General features: G+C 43.4%; 1 non-coding gene across 1 annotated transcript; it reads left to right on the top strand.

The window, feature by feature from the left end:
• The first annotated feature begins 8,150 nt into the window (after positions 1-8,150).
• LOC132654487 (U6 spliceosomal RNA) lies at positions 8,151-8,257 on the top strand. The gene has a single exon (XR_009592128.1). It is a non-coding gene; the product is annotated as a U6 spliceosomal RNA (small nuclear RNA).
• The last annotated feature ends 363 nt before the right edge of the window (positions 8,258-8,620 follow it).

Below are 8,620 nucleotides of genomic sequence, written 5' to 3'. Positions count from 1 at the left end.
GAGAAAGAAACAGTCCCATTCAAGGGAACCTCGAGTAAATGAAAAAAAAATTAAATAGTAACCATCTTCAGAGTAAACCCTAACAAGGAGTTGAAACTTACTCAATGAAAAAATGTTTAAACACTGAATAAAGAAAACGCTAGAATAAAGCAAGTACCCTCCTTCATGCTCCTGAACTGATAGGGTTAATATTGTGTAAATGACTGTAGTATCAAAAGCAGTCCACAGTTGGATGCAATCTCTGTCAAAATTACAAAGTCACTCTTCACAGAAGTAGGAAATACATTCTAGGATTTATATGAACACAAAAGACAATGCACATTGAATATTTAACAATAAAAGATTTTTTATAACAAGGGTTGGAGGTAAATCTCAGCAGTTAAGAGTATTGGTTGCTCTTTGGGGGAGACCCCAGTTTGGTTCCCAACACCCACCTGAGGCTCTCAAAAAGTCTGTATCTCCAGTTCAAAAGGATCAAGCATGCAGTGCACTTACATACGTTACCTGCAAAACACTCAAAAATAAGCATCTATTTTTAAAATCTCAGAGAAATGAAAATTCAGGAAGGTGGACTCAGCTCTCCAGGGTCACACAGCAGGTTCGTGGTTGGCCTGGAATGTGTGCTGGTATCTCTCTCCCTCTCCTCCAGAGAACAATGGCTTCATAAAGAAGGGAGACAAAGGCCACCTCCTCTGCCACACCAGCCCCAGAAGTCTTTCAGGAACCACTTGCAACTGGATGGCAAATGGCCTGTTCCAGAGAGTAGGACAGAAGCCAGCACCCTCAGGGAAGAGGTGTGGGCTTTTCCCACCCAGCTGAGCTCTGTTGTATGCACATTAACATGTTCATGGAGCCACTGTGGCAGCATTTGGACTCCCCCTTTGGCATGAGTTGGGTATCTGTTAATGGGTGCCGTTCCTTTCCTCTGAGGGTTCCACTCCCACTGGGTGCCTTGTGTGGAATCTTAGACAATAGATGTTATAGTCTTTGGGAGGTTTTTAAGCCTATATGGCTCATTTCTTTATCAATTTACTTACTTACTCATGATGTGGTAATGGGACATAACCCAGAGCCTAGCACTTGGCACACAAGTACTCTACCACTGTGCTACAACCCCAGGCAGTCTTTGGGGTTATTTTCTTTTGTTTTTCTTTTGTTTTATTTTGTTTTTAATAATTGCTTAGTTCCTTAAGTCTTCAGTACTCTCTGGAAATAGCACAGGAATTGAGAGTAGAAGGTTAGTTTGGACTCATTTGGTCTGAGGGGAAATTAGCAAGAGTGGATTGATGACATTGTGACCTGATCCATAATGCAGATATGGCAAGGAAACTTGGAGAAAATTCTGTGCTCTGCTCTCCCCAGACAGCTGCTGTTCAAGACAGTAGAGTCATCTCTATGGGGAAGATGCTCCCCTGGGAGGCCAGATCTCCATGCTCTCCAGCAGGAACTTGTCAGTGACAGCGGCTACAACTACAGGCTGCAGAGGTGCATTAAAAACCCCTTCTCCGAAGCTGTGCAAGATCTCTGCACAGAGTCCATCTGGGTAAGTGCTCTGCACCCAAGTGCACAGTCAGGAGGTGGCTTAGACTCAGGCAGGCTGTGGGAGGAGGAGCCCTGGGAGGCAGGGAGGTTCTCAAATCTGTGGAGGAGACCTGAGCTCTGACACGTTTTCTTCCCAGGATGTTCAATTGCTTAAGGTCCTAAAATTATAACGTTTATAGGATGTCAGCTAATTTTAACCCCTATTTACTCTTCTGGAGTAAATTAGCAATTTTACTTTATGGACCATAAGTTGTTTGGTATAACTTCAGGAGGTTTTCAGAATTGCTGATTTGTGCCCATCTTCTGCGGAGGTGAGGTTTTAATTTCGAATATAAACAAATACACTTAATTTTACTTCTGTTGTTTATGTACTATAAAAGGATCATTGTTGGTACGGTGGCTTCTGTAGTGTGACTACTTAGAGACACTAAAAGCCTTAGGAAAGGCAATGGGCTCTATGTTCAAACCTTGTCTAACAGTCAGCTCCTCATTGACTTTTACCTACTAGAATTTTCTTAGGAGCATTTGCATTCCCTGTTTAATTTTATGTCATCCCTTCACCTTATCTGCTTGTTGGAATGGTCACCTGAGTGGCTGTGATGATGAGGTAGCCAGGACAATGACTGTCAACTACACAGTGAAGATGGTCCTAATGGAAATGATACGTGTGTCCGTTAATCTTTTCTGTGTACCAGCCATTGCATACACATTCCTTTTTCATAATAGAAATGCCCAACTATCTCATAGTTCCAGGAAACTTTTGGACAACTGTGCCCCGCCCTGTCCTGTTGCCTCTACTTGGTTTTCCCCAAACCTCATCTTTTGAAGAACCTATGTGAAGAGATGGACAGGAACTGACCTACTTCCCTTGTCCTTGAGACAATGAGAACACTGGGAGAGGGGTCACAGCTGCTCAGGAGGAGTCAATGGGTGGTGGGGGAGGCAGGTTGGGCTGTGGCAGGAACCAGTGTCTACAGCTGGAGTCTGTGGGGCACTCCTGTAGGTCTTCTTATTTCTCTATGTTTAAAGAGTGTTTTCTTTCTACTGACTTTTTCAGAGAGATTTTTAACAGTGGTTATTATGAATATTGTAACTGTGGGTGTGACCCTAAGCTGAACCTCACAATCCTATCCATGTACAAATGCAGTGGACGCTTCTTACCTGTCTTTGGAGCTAGCTGCTGGTCCATAATTGAACCCTCTCAGATGTTGGCTTATAGCAGCCCAGACTGCAGCCCCTCCACAGTATCTCTGCATGTAGCGTCTACACCTGGCTGGTGGCTGTCTTGCCTTCACTGTGGTGCCAGCCATGTCTCCTCAGTGTCCCTAATTTCCCAAGCAGAAGAGTACCATAGGAAGGACAGGTTCTCCATTTAACTGCAGTCCAACCCCAACCACATGCAGTGCAGCCACACCCCTCAGGCCTTTTGTCCAGTTTTGCTTCACCTTAGGTGCTGATGGTGTGACAGGCTGCTGTCAGGCAACACGATCATGGCAAACCACAGTCCTTTGTGGGCATGAGTCTGGACATGAGGTATAAGTGTGGAAAAACTACACTATACACCATTTTGTCAGAAACAGATATGTTTGAACCTGTGCTGCAGAGGAAAAGACAGACATCCTGCCCTCCAGCCTTCACCCTGGATTCTGCGCAACAGAAAGGTCATAAGTGACCAAACTTGGAGTAGGGTCTGTTAGGGCTTTCTGCTCTCTGCTTCTGTCCTGACCACTGCATCAAGTCCACTGTCTATGAAATGTGTCCCTAGTTTGGGGCCATGTGAGGTTCTATGTCCCACAGGATGGTGAAGGACTTAGCTTATCATGGGATGCCACTCTGTGGAACTGAAGAGACTGCTCTTTGATCCCTGTGTGATGGGACTTTTAGCACCACTTTGCTCTGAGGTCCAGCCCTCGTTGCTGCCTCTCACCAATAAAGTGCAGATTTCTGCTTGCTGCTTCTTTCTCTATATTGGGCATGCTTTCTAATCTGCATGCAGAGCCCCACCCCTCCATCCCAGTGCACAAAATTCCCAGATGCGGGTTAGTCAGATGTGACATTTCATGTTCTGTCCCCACGATCTCCCTTCCTTTCTTCAGAACAGCAGAGGTAGAAAGAGTGGGATTTCTTGACATGTAAAATGCAGTGTTGGTGCAGGATACAGTGGCTAGGCAAGGACCACTTCAGCAATTCAGGAGGCAAACTGCACTTACACATGAAGTAAAAATGAAACATTTTAAAGTATTTTTTTTTTAAAGAAAAGAGTGGTGCATTGGCTCAGAAGTCATTATATGTCTTTCTTTTAATGCATCATAATATTTACATACTTGAGCCATGTTTGCCTGAGGGATGTGATTGCTGGTTTAGTCATTTGTGGAAGATGACTAACAGGATATATTTCTGTAGGCTCTTCCTGGTACTGCCCTGAGGAAGGTGAATTGGTACCTAGGATGCCATCAGAGTGTTTCTAGACTGTACTCTGGAGAAAAGGGCTAGTATTTCCTTTGTTGTATCTGTGAATTTAACCTGTAGAGAAAACTTTGCAGTGGTTTTAAAGTAATTATAAAATAAACTCACAAATCATATTCATTATTATAAGCCCACAGCACCCAAGCAACGTTGTCCCTTACTGTCTATGAGGGAAGTTAGCCAAACCACACTGAAAATGACAGCACCCACACCTTTTATTCACAAGTAATTAATATCTGGGACAATATGAGGTTTATATTGCTGTGTCTGTATATCTTGTGTGTTTAAAATGAGATAAAAGAGCAGGGAGCTAGATCTGAGGTTACTCTCATGATATTACCAGTGTATAATATATACAATCAATATATTATCAATATGCATTTTACCTTTTATTAAACAAATGTACTAAAATCCATGCATGTCACAAAGGTTGTGCTGGGTCCTAGTGATCAACTGTGACCCATTAAATACTGGAACAGATAAATGTCTTTGATTGACATCTTTGCTGAGCTTTTGATGGGAGCAAACTGTCTGTTCTCTGTCAGTATGGAAGCTGACAAAGCTGATTACACAAAATAGCAAGAAGAATGGCCAGAAGAGACAGTGGAACAGGACTGAAAGGTAGGTACAGAGCAGAGGCTGTGTGAGGTCATGGTGCTCATGCCTTAGAGCACTGCAGCATAGCTGTTGTCCACACCAAGTGCTTGCATGATCCAAAGGAACACAAAGACCTGAAGGTGTCAAACACAGAGAAATGACAGTATGTGAAAAGGTGGAAATTATCCTGACTTGGTCAGAGCAGGACACACAGATGTGCTGAACTAAGATACTGTACCCCTCATCTAAGTACAAATCTGTGCCAACTAAAATGGAAGAGAAGTCCACTTGTCCAGATTTTTACAATTGTCTACCTCAGTTCTGAAACTTTAAATAGCATAACTTGTTCGTGGGTGCTAAACACACTCCTCTTCTCTGGGGAACTTATGGATCCTTAAGTACACAGACATAGAATAAGCTACAGAAAGCAAGCACCTTACACACCTTAACTTTCTGATGAAATTCCTTTTCCATAGTGAGGGGACATATTTACAGCAACATTGTCTTCCTGTTTAAAAAATGTGAATGAAAACATAAACAGGCACCTTAAATTGTGTAGTATTTACTTATTTGAAGTGTGTGTGTGTGTTATGTCTCTGTATATATCAGTGTGCTGTTTGCATGTGCAGTGCTCACAGAGGGCAGAATTTGGCATGGAAACATGTATTCTAAATGTAGGCTTAGCCACTGAGCCAAACATGTATTTTACAGTAAATACTCTATCTAATGTCTTTCATCAACATTTCCTTATAATTTAACTCAAGATTTATTTACTTTTATATTTAATTATTTGTTTGCATTATATGCAGATGAGCGCAGGTGCCACAGAGACCAGATGAGGTCATCCATGCCCTATTGCTGGAGTGACAGGTGGCTGTAAGCCAGTTGACTTAGATGCTGGAACTGACCTCAAAGGCCCTGCAAGACCAGCCAGAGCTCTTAACCTTTAAGCCCTGGCTTCAGCCTCCTCTCTCTGCACTTGACTGTGGCTATGACTTGACTCTCTGCTTTGTGCTCCTGATTTCACCTCTCATTAACGATGGTTTATGACCTGAGAGTTAATCCAAATAAACCCTGTCCTCCTCTATGCCAGTTTTGATTATGGTGTTTTAGTGCAACAACGGAAACAGAAAGGGGAAATAATCAAAACTTTTGAAGCTTTTCCTATACCTGACAAGATGACAAAACAAAAACCAGGGAATGCCCCCAAAAAAGTCAAAATAAGGCAGTGGTAAGGAATCATTTCTGTAATACATGATCATTTTAATACACAGGAAACTTGAAGCAGCAAGGGAGCCCACCTATAGGTACACAATCCAGGCATGACTGACAATGAGAAGGTTTGGCGCTCAGGAAAACTTGAGTACTGAGGGGTGTATTGGACTGGGCCCACCAATATTCCTAATGGCAATAGTGTTTGGTACCAATGTTGCTGTTACTGTTTGTGATGAATAATTTCTCTTGCCTTTCTTCTCAGATATTTCTTCTATTTCCTTGTCTCATACAATGAGAAGAATCAAGACCCTTTATGGAGTTGTTGACACATTATACATTTTTCTCTGAGGTAGGCATTGGGATCTCCTTCAACATTAACCTCTTCCTCTTCCACCTCTTTGAGGTCCTTCTTGAAAGCAGGCTCCGGATCATTGACCCACTCATCAGTCTCTTGGCCCTCATCCACCTTGGGATGCTAACAGTCATTGGGTTCGCAGCTGCTGACATTCTTGCATCTCAGAATATGTAGAATGACATCAAGTGTAACTCCCTGTTACACTTGCACAGGCTTTTGAGGGGCCTCTCTCTTTGTGTCACCTGCCTGCTGAGCATCCTTCAGGCCATCATCCTCAGTCCCAGAAGCACCTGTCTGGCAAAATCAAACCTAAATCCCCACAGCAGAGCCTGTCCCCCCTTCCTGTGCTATGGGCCTTTACATGTCCTGTGGTGCTCACTTCTCCTTCTCCTATGTTGCTGAGTACAATGTCACCTCACATGGTCTCATATTTGTCACAGAATCTTGCATTATTTTACCTATGGAGTATAGCAGCAGACCCTTATTTTCCATACTGAGGATATTTCGAGATGTGTCTTTTCTAGGTCTCATGGCCCTCTGCAGTGGGTACATGGTGGCTCTCTTGTGCAGACACAAGAAACAGGCTCGGCGCCTTCACAGAACCAGCCTTTCTGCAAAAGTGTCCCCACTGCAAAGGGCCACCAGGACCATCCTGCTGGTCATGAACTTCTTCGTCCTGATGTACTGTTTGGATTGCATCATATCTGCCTCCAGACTGATGCAGGACAGTGACCCAGTCCACCACAGTATCCACATGATGGTCTCCAATGGCTACACCACCGTCAGCCCCTTGCTGTTAATTGGCACTGAGAAACGAATTGCATGCTTCTTACGATCCTTGGTGGGGAGGACAGCACATGCTTAACGAGTAATTGAAGGACGAGTTCACTTAAGGAGCCAACTGACAGATGCTCGCTGACAGATGGTGAATCCCAGGCTAGTGTTCATGCTCCTCCAGAAAACTGAACAAATGACTCCTGCTTTGTTAAACTGCTTCCATTGAAATGTGGGTTACAACACCTGTGGAAATTTGAGCCAAATGTCTTCATGCGCATTTCTGCTTGGTGTCAGCAGGGGCCATCTGTTACATATCACAGATTAGGGTGCTCTGTGCACTTATCAATAAGCTACACTGTGTAGCACTTTTTAATAAGCCAATCACCTTAACACTTTGTATTTTACCTAATTAAATATGGATGCATTATCACAAAATCGCATATCATTCATCAACAGTTCTTTCATAGTTATGGAAAAATAATTGATTCAAAGTCTCAGATGCTTGCTTGTTTATATTAACAGCACTTAACCACAGCCACGATGGAAATAACTCTCTGTCCGTAAGCAGATGAATGTACCAACCACGTGTGGCCTTTATATATCATGGACTATTACTCAGCTTAAACAGGAAGGAAAGCCACCTGTAGGTGTAGGTCCACCACAGAGGAACACATACTTCCCGTGACATGTCAGTCACAGAATGACAAGCTTCTGTATATCTAGGGGTGGAACTGAGAGTACTGTACTGTAATTTTTCAAGAAAGGAAAATGCAATGGTGTTTGCCAGGGGTTGAGGAATGGCACAGTGGAGAATTCTTAATTGGTGTAGAATGACCATTCAGAACAAGAAGAAAAAACAGTAATCTTCTGAAACCCAATGAGAGGCTGGAGGGGTGGAGGGGTCTGGGCTGGGTAGGGGTGAGGTAACAGTGCTTTCTGCACAAGCATAAAGACTGAATTTGAATCTTCAACACCTATGTAAAAGCCATGCAGGGTGTGAGTTCTTGTAGCCTCCAGCACTGAGGGGAGGGGAAAGGCTGAGGTGCAGAGGTGCCCTAAAGCTTTATGTGGCACACTGATCCCTTGCTCTCTCCCCCAGCCTGCATAAACATCACAGACTGCCCTCTGGGTAGTGATTGTCCTTTACTCCCCGTTTCTTGGCAGGAAATATGATCTTTTCCACAAAGTAAAACTTCTCGTGCTTGCTTCGGCAGCACATATACTAAAATTGGAATGATACAGAGATGATTAGCATGGCCCTTGCGCAAGGATGACATGCAAGTTCGTGAAGTGGTCCATATTTAAAAAAAAAAAAAAAAAAAAAAAAAAAAACTTCTCCCCGTAGTGATATAGTTTCCAATCTCCCTGTCCCACCTGCCCCAATAAACCATCCTACCACACACCATCACACTAAAATTGACCAAGGAGGACACCATCATACCAGACACCATCGTACCAAACACCATCATACCAGACACCATCATATGAGACACCATCACGACAAAAGAGATCAAGGAGGACACCATGACTGAAGAGACCAAGGAGGAAGAGAACGAGGGAAACAGCATCATACCAGACACCATCATAGGAGATACCATCACAACAAAAGAGATCAAGGAGGATACCATCATAACTGAAGAGACCAAGGAGGAAGAGAACGAGGGCAAC

Source organism: Meriones unguiculatus, chromosome 5 (assembly GCF_030254825.1).
Source record: "Meriones unguiculatus strain TT.TT164.6M chromosome 5, Bangor_MerUng_6.1, whole genome shotgun sequence".
NCBI classification, from domain to species: domain Eukaryota; kingdom Metazoa; phylum Chordata; class Mammalia; order Rodentia; family Muridae; genus Meriones; species Meriones unguiculatus.
The sequence above is the reverse complement of the archived record's forward strand: the minus strand, read 5'-3'. Positions and strand labels throughout refer to the sequence as shown.